The sequence below is a fragment of the Boleophthalmus pectinirostris genome, unplaced genomic scaffold (genome assembly GCF_026225935.1).
Source record: "Boleophthalmus pectinirostris isolate CB_2022bp ecotype Guang Dong unplaced genomic scaffold, ASM2622593v1 HiC_scaffold_1, whole genome shotgun sequence".
NCBI classification, from domain to species: domain Eukaryota; kingdom Metazoa; phylum Chordata; class Actinopteri; order Gobiiformes; family Gobiidae; genus Boleophthalmus; species Boleophthalmus pectinirostris.
In genome coordinates, this window is record NW_026570970.1 from 2,360,193 (window position 1) to 2,374,636 (window position 14,444).

The 14,444-nt window shown below is 41.5% G+C and overlaps 1 protein-coding gene across 2 annotated transcripts in view; it reads left to right on the top strand.

The window, feature by feature from the left end:
• The first annotated feature begins 5,403 nt into the window (after window positions 1-5,403).
• LOC110168798 (CASP8 and FADD-like apoptosis regulator) overlaps window positions 5,404-14,444 on the top strand; it is a 29,347-nt gene continuing 20,306 nt past the window's right edge. For both annotated transcript variants that reach the window (XM_055148940.1, XM_055148946.1), the window contains exon 1: window positions 5,404-5,631. The gene's annotated coding sequence lies outside the window, so the exon portion shown is untranslated. The remainder of the gene's footprint in view (window positions 5,632-14,444) is intronic.

Sequence of the window (14,444 nt, forward strand, 5' to 3'; positions counted from 1 at the left end):
AATGTGCTCAGGGTAAACGTTACATTGTCTTTTAATGACTGCATCTCTTCATCCATAGCATTAACCCAGTCTTTTGCATCTGGTGAGGTACTGCTTCTTTGTATGTTTGAGGTAAGTTACATAATAGTCTATAACAATAGTCAATATTGGTCTCATCATCCTCAAAACCACAAACATAATCATCTAAATAACCAGGTCTCTTCCTTTCTCCAGCTGGGTATCGCCTCTGCTCACATAGATGTTCCCCATTTTCCTTTTTTGGTGCCTGTTCCTGTTCTTTATTCACCATTTGTGTCTGGTTATCACTTTGCTCTTTGACATCTACTTGTTTTTCAGTTACATGTGGACTAACAGGTGGGGTTTTAATTGTCTGTTGACCACAAAATCATCTTCATCAGCATCCAGCACATCTGTGTCTGTTTTGGATATAAACTCCACAAGTCTGTGTCTCTCTACTTTTCTGTTGCTGGAATAGTAACACCAAATAGGCTGGACTATTCTTGTCATATCCGATAAAAATCCCTTTCTCACATCTTGTGTCCAACTTTCCTTTTTGTTGATGTTTAAATGTGTAACACAATTGTCCAAACTTCTGCATCCTGGAAACATTAGGCTGCTGCCAGTTAACATGTAGACAGGAGTCTGTTTAGTGCGGTTGCTGAAGCACCTGTTCCTCACTACAGCTGCAGTCTGGACAGCATAAGTCCATAACATCTTAGGTGGCCCACTCTGAATGAGCACACACCTGCCATGTCACACAGTTCTCCAGTTGCGTTCAGCAGTACCATTTTGATGGGGACAGTATGGGGCTGAGGTCTCACTCCGGTTCATTATGCTTGGTCCTCTTTCCCAGTGTCCTCTGTACCATTATCTGATCTCATACATTTCACCTGCCCATAAGGGGCCATATCAGCTAGAAACTTCTCAGTAGCTTGTACTGTGTCACTCTTATTGTTCAGAAAGTATACAAACACTGCACTAGAAGAATCCTCTGTAAAGGATAGTGTAGTACCTATGACCTTCTCTGGACATAGGGTCTACAGGACCAGATAAATCTGTGTGCACCATTTCCAGAGGTGCTTTGGCCCTGGTATCCGGCCTCTGTTTCTAGTTTGAATAAACTTCCCCTGTGTGCAGATTTCACAGTGTGGTGGAGTTTTATTTCCCTCATTCTTCATCTCCACACCACTTACAACATGCTTTAATTTCATAATATCTGCAAAATTGCAGTGTCCTAGAATTTCATGCCAAGTCTGCAAATCATGACATTTGTTACACTGGTCTTCACTGTCACTTTCTGATGTGTGCAGATAGTACAGTTTGTTGTGTACATGTATGGGACATTTAGTGCCTTTTAGTCTTTATGTAGCAGAACGTTCTTCTTCTCACTGAAGATCACCGTGGCTCCACACGTGGTGGCAGCTTTCACAGAGAACATATCCTGAGGATGAGTTGGGATGTACAAGGTCCTCCTCAGCGTTGTTTTGAGACGTGCCCCCTGCTGTCGACCAACCACACCTCTGCGTCGCCTCTGTGCTTGGCGACTCCGTTGCTCCTGGTGCCATCCGCTCCACACAACGCGTCCCGGCCTGGAAACTGGCATCGAACCTCTTGAACTTGGCGATGTCTGTGATGATATGTGACGTTGCACCCGCATCCACCATCAGACCTTTGCTTTTGACATCTGGCACCTGCATCTCCGAGTCACTTATCCGGAAAGCATATTCTTTGCTCTCCGCGTCGGACGCTCGCTGTGCGTCATCCCGCTGCTTCCTCCGTCTACACGTCGCATTGTTGTGTGTGTTACTTTTACAGTGACTGCACCACTGTTTGCGCGGACAGCTTTTGGCTACGTGGCCTCTGACACCACATTTATAACACTCAATGTCCGTATTGCCACTGTCCTTCGCGCTCTCTGGTGCGCGCCTTGTGCCAAATTGCGCTCTCGCCTTCATCACGTTGTCCTCAGACACAGTTGCACGCATATTTTCAATGTCCTCATAACTCCGGAGCTTTGTCTTAAACTCCGCAAGTCATTTTATCTTCACTCTGAGAAACATGAATGGCAAATGGTTTAAATGTCTCTGGCGCAGCCCCTTTAAAACCACTGCTGTCAAAAGTCCGTCACTGAGCGCCTCACCTGCGCTTCGCAACGCAGTAATCGCAGTCTCTGCTCTGATTACATAGTGACATTTTCCATCGGTGACTTTTGTAGAGACGTTAATTCAGTGTACAAGTTTATCACCCTGGGCTTCCCTTTGCCAGCGTAATATTCCCGGAGAATCCTCAGCGCCTCGCGCATTACCGGCGACAGGCTCTTGTCATCCAGGAACTGGATAAACTCCGCATAGGCCTCAGCATTCTTCTCGTCATCATCTTCGTCGTCAGGACCAGGTGATTGTAAAATAGTGTCCTTCAATCCTTGGAGATGGAGGTGGCCCAAAAACTTTGTCTCCCACAGCTCGTATCCTTTTTCATCACCATCAAACACGACTCTGCCCCAGCGGCTTGGCACAGTGTCCTTTTCTCTGTTTTTACTCATGTTTGCGGTCAGTGGCTGAACTCAGGTGCAGCATTTACCGTCGCGACATTCACCTGGAGACCGATCCTCAAACTGCGTAAAATGACTCTGGGCCCAGAACCTGTTAGCAGGATCCTTTTACGCAGCGTTGTCGTGAGCATTAAAACACAGTTCACTTCGTATTGTCTTTTTGTGTGGTTACCACATTCCCCACGGACACACACTTTTATTCACAGGTTCAGGCCATTCATAATTTTGTGCCTCACGTGATCAAGTGTTCTTACACACCATTGGTTCAATCATAAGTCTCTATCATAATACAAATAATAAAATGAGGGCACAACACAACAGAAACTTTTTTCGATCCTCTTATACACATATTTTTCTCAGAACAATGAACAACACTTTTTCATGTTGATGAAATCTGAACAAATCCTGCTGAATGTGCATATTTATCTTATGGTACCTTATCATGAAATGTATAAGTCTGTATAATTTAATTTAATTTAATTGATTTAATTCTGTAAAAGAAAACAAAAACAGTCTTTAGTTTTCCACAGTTCTGTTTTGTCTCAAACAGAATCAAACACACAGAGACACACAGTTTGGAGCTGGACAGTGTGAAGATTTATTCCAGTGAAGCTCTGGTCTCTGTGGACACAGAATCACACATGATGATCACATTCTGATCATCTACTCTGTTCTACATGTTTAAATACACTTAAAGTATTTATTACTACAATAATGGACCAGAACAGAAGAACAAGAACATTAGAAGTGTATCTGCAGAAACAAAACTCACCATGTGCTGCTTTTCTTCCTCTAAACACAGTAACAGGGAGGGCATCTGGTATAAAGTCTCCTAGTGCCACATCACCCTGTAGAAACATGATCACAGTTTCAATAGGAAGTTCATTTTGAAAAATTTTAAAATCATTTGAGTTGGTTTACTTACTTTGTTCATCTGTGCTCTGTGGTTTGTTGGTTCAAACATCTTCCTTTTTTCTGAAACATCAACTGTAACATTCATGAACTTCCCCACAGCTGCAGCAGAACCTGGACGTCTCTGTGTTTGTAGACGACTGGAACAAACACATTCAAATCTGATACAAGTGTCACACTCTTGTAGATGAACAGTCAAATACAGTTTGTTTCAAGGAAACAGTCCTTACATTGACTCTAATTTCAAATAAAACACCACAAACATGTTTTAACAGTGACGACTTTCTAGGCCGAAGAAGCACATAATAAAATCTTTAAAAAGTCTCACCTCCAGATCAGCTTCATGATCCTCCTGCTCCACACTGTGTGTCTCTGCTCCTGGATCTGTCCTGTGTCCTGTTACATCTGAATTTTCCCTCCAGATGTTTTGTGGAGGAGAATTCCAGAGGGACGAGCCTCACCACAGATTAGAATAAAATCATGTTTCCTCAACCTGATTAAAACCTGCAGGTCTCACATCCACCACAATCAAGTGACCTTTGTAAGATTTAAACATGCTGGACACAGAAATGTTAAAAAGTGATGTCATTGTTGTCAAATTTGTTTTTGCAATTTGAGCAACTCCTCTTGGACTGTTTTTTCAGTGTGTTGTTTTATTTGAAATTAGAGTTAATGTCAGGACTGTTTCCTTGAAACAAACTGTCTTTGACTGTTCATCTACAAGAGTGTGACACTTGTATCAGATGTGAATGTGTTTGTTCCAGTCGTCTACAAACACAGAGACGTCCAGGTTCTGCTGCAGCTGTGGGGAAGTTCATGAATGTTACAGTTGATGTTTCAGAAAAAAGGAAGATGTTTGAACCAACAAACCACAGAGCACAGATGAACAAAGTAAGTAAACCAACTCAAATGATTTTAAAATTTTTCAAAATGAACTTCCTATTGAAACAGTGATCATGTTTCTACAGGGTGATGTGGCATTAGGAGACTTTATACCAGATGCCCTCCCTGTTACTGTGTTTAGAGGAAGAAAAGCAGCACATGGTGAGTTTTGTTTCTGCAGATACACTTCTAATGTTCTTGTTCTTCTGTTCTGGTCCATTATTGTAGTAATAAATACTTTAAGTGTATTTAAACATGTAGAACAGAGTAGATGATCAGAATGTGATCATCATGTGTGATTCTGTGTCCACAGAGACCAGAGCTTCACTGGAATAAATCTTCACACTGTCCAGCTCCAAACTGTGTGTCTCTGTGTGTTTGATTCTGTTTAAGACAAAACAGAACTGTGGAAAACTAAAGACTGTTTTTGTATTATTTTACAGAATTAGATCAATTAAATTAAATTAAATTATACAGACTTATACATTTCATGATAAGGTACCATAAGATAAATATGCACATTCAGCAGGATTTGTTCAAATTTCATCAACATGAAAAAGTGACGTTCATGTTCTGAGAAAAATATGTGTATAAGAGGATCGAAAAAAGTTTCAAAGCCTAAACATCATTTTATTGCAGCCGCTTTCCATAACTTTTTTATGCAAATCCAGCAACCTTTTTTTTTCAGTGCAAACACACACACACACACACACACACACACACACACACACACACACACACACACACACACACACACACACACACACACACACACACACACACACAGACTGTGTAAAAGAAATAACTCGGTGTTTTTCTCTGTGACACTTTTACTTGGAGGATTTAGTCTTTTTTTTTTTTTCTATTCACGTCTTTCACCTCACAGAATTTCACAGTTATAATAAAATGTTACCGTGTAAAACATAAAAATAAATGTCTGTGTTGAACTGAAATTCGTTTGAAATTTGTTGATCAGTTTAACATCGGTGCTGCTCAGTTGTCGTGACGTGCGTTATGTAATGTGACACTATTGGGCTGCGCTGGCTTCCGTTGGGTCACAGTTTTTACTTTCACTTTCCAGTTGAGTGCGTAATGGTTCCCATAAATTTGGCCTCGTATCGTAGTTTTTTTTTCCTTTTGGTTTTTTTTTCCTCTCAACATTACATCGTTACGGCAGGAATGGGAAGTGGGAGGACGAGGTGTTTCCCCAAACGTCCAGACTTTACGTTCGTCCTTTGGTGAAACTTTGAGTTCGCTCTTTTGTTCACGCGCTTCGCAGCTGAAAGGTACGTGCCTTTATTTTTCTTCTGATCGTGAATACTTTTAAACATGTTCCTTTTGTTCGATCTAACGCTTCCAGAAGTAATCCAAAAGTAACTTCATTTGGATTTTAGGTTTATTTTTTTTAGTTTGGAGCTAAATGTGGCTACGAGCTAAAACTGTGAAACGGTGTCCAAAAACTACTCGAGTACGAAACACGTTACCCCAGACAAGAAAAAGTACAAAGAAATGTCCTGAGAAAGTAAAAACAAGTAAGAGTAAAATGTGTTTTGGAAGTAATAGTGTGAAATGAACAGTTTGGACATAATTTGACGTTTAATTTGAAATATTTGGAAGCACAAAACGTGAAATAATTCAAATTAAACTCTGATATTTTGAGATTAAAGCCACAAAAATCAGATAAAGTAAATTTTACCCGAAGAAACGCTGCAGGAACCACAAATATTCAAAGTATTTCAGAAGTACAGGTTTTTGGGAGTAACTTTAGACCAGAGACGGGGACCTGCGAGTCGTGACTTGGACTCGAGTCAGACTTGAGTCGCTGTTTGTAGGACGTGAGACTCGACTTGATAAAATAAAGACCTGGGACTCGACTCGGACTTGAGAAGCTCTTTTAAATCTGAATTCTTTCTGTTCTGAGTGTAATTATTTACTTGAAGATCTTGTCAAGACATTTAAAAAGAAAAAAAAAGTAACTAAATTAATTTCTACAACTTATTTACTCTATAAATACTGTAAATATAAATATACTATGATTTTTTAAAAGTACAATATATCTTTAATTAAATTGATATAAATTGCAAAAATCTAAACGAAATTTGGTGCTTTTTTGGTTTAAAGACTTGAAATGACTTGAAGCTCAAAGCCGGCGACTTGGACTTGACTTGGACTTGACTTGGACTTGTCTGTATTTGTCTTGGGACTTGACTCGGACCTGAGGTCAAAGAGTTGAGAAGTACTTTTAAATCTCAATTCTTTCTGTTCGAACTGCAATGATTCATTTTAAGATCTTGTAAAGATGTTTGGAAAGAAAAAAAAAAAACTAAATTAATTTCTACAACTTATTTACTCTATAAATACTGTAAATATAAATATACTATGATTTTTTTAAGTACAATTATATCTTAAAATTCATATAAATTGCAAAAATCTAAGTTATATTTGGTGCTTTTTTGGTTTAAAGACTTGAAATGACTTGAAGCTCAAAGCAGACGACTTGGACTTGACTTGGACTTGACTTGGACTTGGACTTACGGACCAGTGACTCGAGACTCGACTTGGACTTGACTGTATTTGACTCGGGACTTGACTCGGACTTGAGGTCAAAGACTTGAGAAGCACTTTTAAATCTGAATTCTTTCTATTCTGATCGTAAAATTCATTTTAAGATCTTGTCAAGACGTTTAAAAAGGGAAAAAAAATAAAATAAAATTCTACAAATCTTATAAACTCTGTGAAAACTGTAAATATAATTATACTATGATTTTTTTAAGTACAATTTATCTTAAAATTCATATAAATTGCAAAAATCTAAACTATATTTTGTACGTTTTTGGTTTAAAGACTTGAAATGACTTGAAGCTCAAAGCAGACGACTTGGACTTGACTGTATTTGACTTGGACTTGAGGCATTTTTAAATCTCAATTCTTTCTTTTCGAACCTCAGTGATTCACTCTAAGATCTTCTAAAGACGTTTAAAAAAGGAAAAAAAGAAAACTAAATAAATTTCTACAACTTATTTACTCTGTGAAAAATCATGTAAACCAGGATAAATATATTATACTTAAACCAGGACTAAACCAGGACTACTAAACCAGGACTAAACCAGGTCTAAACCAGGACTAAACCAGGACCTAAACCAGGACTAAACCAGGTCTAAACCAGGACTAAACCAGGACTAAACCAGGGACTAAACCAGGACTAAACCAGGACTAAACCAGGACTAAACCAGGACTAAACCAGGACTAAACCAGGTCTAAACCAGGACAGGAGGACTAAACCAGGACTAAACCAGGACTAAACCAGGTCTAAACCAGGACTAAACCAGGACTAAACCAGGTCTAAACCAGGACTAAACCAGGTTAAACCAGGACTAAACCAGGACTAAACCACCAGGAACTAAACCAGGAGGTCTAAACCAGGACTAAAACCAGGTCTAAACCAGGAACCACTAAACCAGGACTCTAAACCAGGACTAAACCAGGTCTAAACCAGGACTAAACCAGGTCTAAACCAGGACTAAACCAGGACTAAACCAGGTCTAAACCAGGACTAAACCCTAAACCAGGAGGTCTAAACCAGGACTAAACCAGGACCTAAACCAGGACTAAACCAGGACTANTTTCCGACTCTTCTGAGAGTCACAGCTGCTCTCACCACACGAGCTGCTGCCTTTTCTTTTTTTCTTTTCTTAAATTGTGTTTAAACTGTGGGGTCGAGTACTAACGTGTTCTGGAACTATTTTCTGAATTCCAAAAAAATGAAAGAGAAACTGTTCCAGAACTCAAGTCCTCAAAAATAATACTCTGAATATTCTCCGTACATGTACTCAGGTTACTTCCCAGCGCTGCAAATACATAAATAAACTGTATTTTTTCTTAATTAGTAGAAGTTTAATGCAAAGTTCTGATGTAGATGGTCAAACTCTTTTTTTAAAACGCTGCTGCTCTAAGTGTTTTTTGGGGACCCATATTTTAAAAGTCACAAACCTTCGCGACATTATTCATAACTGACAAAATAAAGGTGGATTTGAGCATTATTGAACATTTATTTATGTATTTATTGAACAGGGACATATTCATGAACATGTCCAAGGCTGCAGTGTAAATGTGAACGTTCATTTTTCATTACATCTGAAACACCGCAAATTTAACAAAGAAAAAAACAGCAAAAACAAGTGACAGTTCTAAACTAAAAGTGTCCACGGGTCTGGTTTTCCTTTAGCCGCAGTTTCAAGTGGGATGTGAAAGTGTCCAGTGTCGGAGTTTCACTTATTGATCAGGGGCCGGTTAAGCAGAAGTAAACAACAAGGCCAAAAATTCAAGTGAATTCATCTGATATAAAAGTGTATTGAACAGATACATATGTACTCGAGTTTATCAAAACTGTTGACCTTTTTTCTGGACCATTTTTGGTTCTAAAGTTCCAGATGTTTTAAAACAGACCATGAATGAAACATGGAACAAAAATTATTTCCCAAATTTCAAAGACCTGAAAATCATGTAAATAAATGTTTGTATTTCATCATATCTTGTGTTATTCCATCTTTGAACTGTTGATGAAGGGACAGGATTTAAAAAAAAAAAAAAGTATTTAAAATGATAAAAATGTTCTTGGAAGGACTGACATATTTTATAGAAATAGTTTCTTTCATTTTGAAGTAATATTAAAGTTTTCAGAAAAAGGCGTCTTGTCGTCTCCGGGTGGAGAGTCTCTGCCTCAAGTGGAGGAGTTCAAGTGTCTCGGGGTTTTGTTCTGGACTGAGGGGAGAAGGAGAGTGAAGTTGACAGGTGGACAGGTTGTGAGATTGACAGGTGGACAGGTGCAGCGTCTTTGATGCGGTCGTGTATCGTTGTGGTGAAGAGGAGCTGAGTCGAAAGGTGAAGCTCTTGATTTACCGGTCAGTCTTCGTTCCTCCTCTCACCTCTGGTCATGACTCTGGGTAGTGACTGAAAGGACGAGATCGACGATACAAGCGACAGAAATGAGTTTCCTCCGCAGGGCGTCTGGGCGTCTCCCTTAGAGACAGAGTGAGGAGCTCGGAGTAGAGCCGCTGCTCCTCCACGTGGAGAGGAGCAGTGAGGGCTCGGGCGTCTGTTCTGATGTCTCACTGGACGTCCCTCAGGAGGTGTCATGTCCCACCAGGAGGAGGAGCCCAGGACACACTGGAGGGACGATGTCTCTGGACTGGACTGGGAACACCTCAGGTCCCCCGGAGGAGCTGGAGGAAGTGTCTGGGGTGATGGAAGTCTGGGAGTCTCTGTTTAGACTGATGCCCCGTGACCGACCCCGGAATAAGCGGAGAAAATGGATGGATGGATTAAAGTTTTCAGAGGAAAAAAGAGACAAATGATGTAAAATCCTGCACCTTCTACTTGTTTGTACAATTTTCCCTCCGTTACTTTTCCCTCCGTTACCATGAACTTTCTTAATAAAAAATCTCATGAGTCAAAAAGTCAGAGGTTTTTCAACCTAATCTTGTACCATATGGTAGAAAACTATATGAAGCAAATATTCAAACCAGTTTGTTAAGGATATGGAAGTGAGAACCAAGAGTTATCACTGTTTGGATTTATTGACCAAAAAGTGCTGCATATTTCATTCCCTCCGTTACCAACATGAGTTTTTAAATTTTTTGTCTTGAACTTGAAAGAATCTCACAGGTTTAACTTGACCCTGTTGGAGTGTAACTCTTTCCTACATTCTGATACTTTACTTATTTCAATAGTTCCTCTAGTTTCTGAATAAGAGACATTTGAATGTCAAAAATCTGACCCCAAACCCAAATATTTGGGTTTTAAATGCAGAACATTTCTTTTTCTTTTCAACATTCAACTGGACCAGAAATATTGGAACAAAATAGTCAATAAAATAGTTACAAACAGATTAGAAATGTTGGAGCTGTTAGTGTTTTTGTGGCGTGTTCCAGTCCGGGTGATTTTTGTGAGCACAGAAAATCTCAGTTCACACATTTATGTAGAAGTGAAAGAAATAAGCAGAGAAACAGTGAAGCTGCTGAGGACGAGAGTCTGACCAACTTTCTCTTTGTGTGTTGGATTTTATGAAGTGAAACATCAAACAGCTCAGGGACGACAGCTGGAAATGAACCTGACGCTACAAACGTCACGTGGACTGTCCCCGTCTCATTATCAGTGTTGGGAAGTTTACTTTTAAAATGTAATCCCCTACAGATTACAGATTACACACCCCAAAATGTAGTTTGTAACGTAATCCATTAAATTACTTAAAGTGAGTAATGTAATCTGATTACTTTGGATTACTTGATTTGCTGTAGAGAAACAAAGACGAGGAAATCTTCACATAAGAAGTTTTATCTGATAAAAGAAAATAAAAAGTCCAGATTTTACTGAACCAAATTAAAAATATTATTGATAGAAGAAGAAGAAAACACGTCCCACACAGCCAGGTTTAGACCTCCTGTTTAAATCCTGGTTTAGACCTGGTTTAGTCCTGGTTTTAGACCTGGTTTAGTCCTGGTTTTAGACCTTGTTTAGTCCTGGTTTAACTGGTTTAGTCCTGGTTCAGTCCTGGTTTAGTTTAGACCTGGTTTAGTCCTGGTTTAGTCCTGGGTTTAGTCCTCTGGTTTCAGAGTCCTGGTTTAGTCCTGTTTAGTCCTTGGTTTAGTCCTGGTTTAGACCTGGTTTAGTCCTGGTTTTAGTCCCTGGTTTAGTCCTGGTTTTCCTGGTTTAGTCCTGGTTTAGTCCTGGTTTAGTCCTGGTTTAGTCCTGGTTTAGTCCTGGTTTAGTCCTCCTGGTTTAGTCCTGGTTTAGTGGTTTAGTCCTGGTTTAGTCCTGTTTTAGTAGTCCTGGTTTAGTCCTGGTTTAGTCCTGGTTTAGACCTGGTTTAGTCCTGGTTTAGACCTGGTTTAGACCTGGTGGTTTAGTCCTGGTTTAGTCCTGGTTTAGACCTGGTTTAGTCCTTTTAGTCCTGGTTTAGTCCTGGTTTAGACCTGGTTTAGTCCTGGTTTTAGTCCTGGTTTAGAGTCCTGGTTTAGTCCTGGTTTAGACGTGGTTAGACCTGGTTTAGTCCTGACCTGGTTTAGACCTGGTTTAGTTTAGTCCTGGGTACCTGGTTTACGGTCCTGGTTTAGACCTGGTTTAGACCTGGTTTAGAACCTGGTTTAAACCAGACCTGGTTTAGACCTGGTTTAGTCCTGGTTTGTGATGAGGTCAGGATGTTTAGAGTCATAACAAAACCATGTGATCTGTGTGTGAAAATCGATGAGTCAGTTGCGTCTGTGAGTGACTCAGATGATCCTGATGATCCTGATGACCCTGTGACGCTAACTGGAGGCACTGCTCTGAAAACTCTGATGCTCCAGTCAGATTTTCATCACATTTCGTTTTAACAGAAAAAGAAGTAAAAGAGCGTCTCCTGTCAGATCGAACCGTCAGAGCGTGTGGGCGAGTTTCCTGAACAGAGGTCAGGTCAGGTCAACCACAACACTTTCACTTTTACTCTGAGCACGAGAAAAACTCACTGGCCCAAACTTTGACCAACTCAGTTTTCAGATAAATGTTTCACTTCACAGAAACTCTGTGTTCGTCTTTTAAATATGTCGTTGGTTTATTTACGTCGCAGCAGATTCAGAGTCATTTTGGTCCGATTGTTCATCGTCCTGCAGCTCGGACCCGACTGAGACTTGAACTTTCTCCTGCACTGAGTCCAAGTCGAGTCTCGAGTCAATGGGCCATAAGTCCAAGTCAAGTCATCAAAGTCCAAGTCCAGGTTTGTTATCGTTTAAGTCTAACTTTTTAAACCAGGTCTAAACAGGTCTAAACCAGGATAACCAGGTCTAAACCAGGACTAAACCAGGTCTAAACCAGGACTAAACCAGGTCTAAACCAGGTCTAAACCAGGTCTAAACCAGGTCTAAAACAACCAGGTCTAAAACTAAACCAGGTCTAAACCAGTCTAAACCAGGTCTAAACCAGGACTAAAACCAAGGACTCTAAACCAAGGTCTAAACCAGGAAACCAGGCTAAACCAGGTAATGTGTCAAACAGGATTGAACAGGACTAAATCCTGCTGTGTTTCCTCGTTTTCTATCAATAATATTTTTAATTTGGTTCAGTAAAGTCTGGGCATCTTATGTTATGATTTCCTCGTCTTTGCTTCTCTACAGCAAATCAAGTAATCCAAAGTAATCAGATTACATTACTCGCCTTAAATAACTTAATGGATTCTGTTACAAACTACATTTTGGTGTGTGTAATCTGTAATCTGTGGGGGAATTCATTTTAAAAGTAAACTTCCCAACACTGCTGATACCTGCGACAAATGAGTATCTAGTTTCAGTGCAAGTTTTAGTCTCGGTTAATTTCTGAGTTTGTACTTTTGACATTTGTCGTAAAATGGCCACGCGACACTGCCCGAGCGTGTGACCCATTCAGAAAACTCCTACATTACAGTGGGAAGTGAAAGCGGAGGCAGATCAGAGCAATGACGGGAAAACAGTCAAATAATTAGGACTAAAACACACATGAATCATTCTATTTTAATATGTTGATCTGTCGGAAACTGAAACCGTGTTTTTTTAGGCTTTAAAGGTTCCACATTATGCAAAACAAACTCTCCAGAGCTTCAAATCATGTGAGAAACGCGTCAAAAACAGAACTGGACTGTGTTTGTTTCATTCACACGTGTGAGTTGCTCTTTATTATTCGTCTGTTTACATTTAAAAAGCTCTAAATGCTTCGTTCCGTCTTGTGACGTCATGAAGCAGAAGTTTTCGAGTGAACGGCTCATTTTACCTTTTTTTTTAGTGGAGTTTGGAAACTCCAGAGCTGAAATCATTTAAATGATTCTAGTGAAAATGTGTGGAGTTCACAAATTTCTCTGATCTGGCCAAGATTTTAAAACTTATATCAAGTTTATTGATCTTGTTTTCACATTTATTATTGAATTACTCGTTCTGAGGCTGATTATTTCTAGTCTAGAGGTCGTTTATTTTACCTGAAACGTTATTTTAAAATGATATTGCTGCATGGACGCATCATTTCACAACCGCACTTTTCAGACTATAAGGCAGAGTCCTGCATGGGTCCATTTCTGGAGACCTGGAAAGTCTTCCTTGAACATGGACCCCCCCTTGAACATGGACCCCCCTTGAACATGGACCCCCTTGAACATGGACCCCCCCTTGAACATGGACCCCCCCTTGAACCGTCACCTTATCGTGGTGGAGGGTTTGAGCCTGAATGATCCCGGGGGCTGTGTGGTCGGGGGCTTCATGCCCCTGGTCACCCAAGGCAAACAGGTTCTGGGGGACGGGTCAGACGAAGAACAGTTCAGAAACCCCACATGATGAGCAACATACGGAGGCCAGTTATGTCACCTGGAAAGTGTTACCGGGGCCCCACCCTGGAGCCAGGCTTGGTGTGGGTGGTCGAAGGCGAGCGTCTGGTGGCACAGCCCGAACGAGCGATGTGGGGGGCGCCCTTCTGTGGACCCACCACCTGTGGGAGGAGCCATATGGGGCCAGTGCAGAGAGATCTGGGCGGCAGTCAAAGGTGGGGGCCCCCGGACATGGAGACTGTGGCTCTGGGGACATGGAATGTCACCTTCGCTGGGGGGAAGGAGCCTGAGCTTGTGCGGGAGGTTGAGCGTTACCGACTAGATATAGTCGGCCTCACCTCCAGCACAGTTTGGGCTCTGGAACCCAACTCCTTGAGAGGGGCTGGACTCTCCATTTCTCTGGCGTTGGCCGCGGGAGCGGCGGCGGGCTGGTGTGGGGGGGAGCGGCGGCGCTGGTGGGGGGGGGTGGTGGGGGGGAGCGGTGGTGTGGGGGGGGAGCGGCGGGGCTGGTGTGGGGGGGGCTGGTGTGGGGGGGAGCGGCGGCGAGCTGGTGTGGGGGGGGCAGTGTGGTGTGGTGTGGGGGGGGCTGGTGTGGCTCATTGCCCCACAGCTCAGTCGCTGTGTGTTGGAGTTCACCCCGGTGAACGAGAGGGTCGCGTCCCTGCGCCTTCGGGTCGGGGACAGGTCTCTCACTGTGGTGTCGGCCTACGGGCCGAACAGCAGTGCAGAGTACTCGAGTACCCGGCCTTCTTGGAGTCCTTGGGAGGGGTACTAGACAGT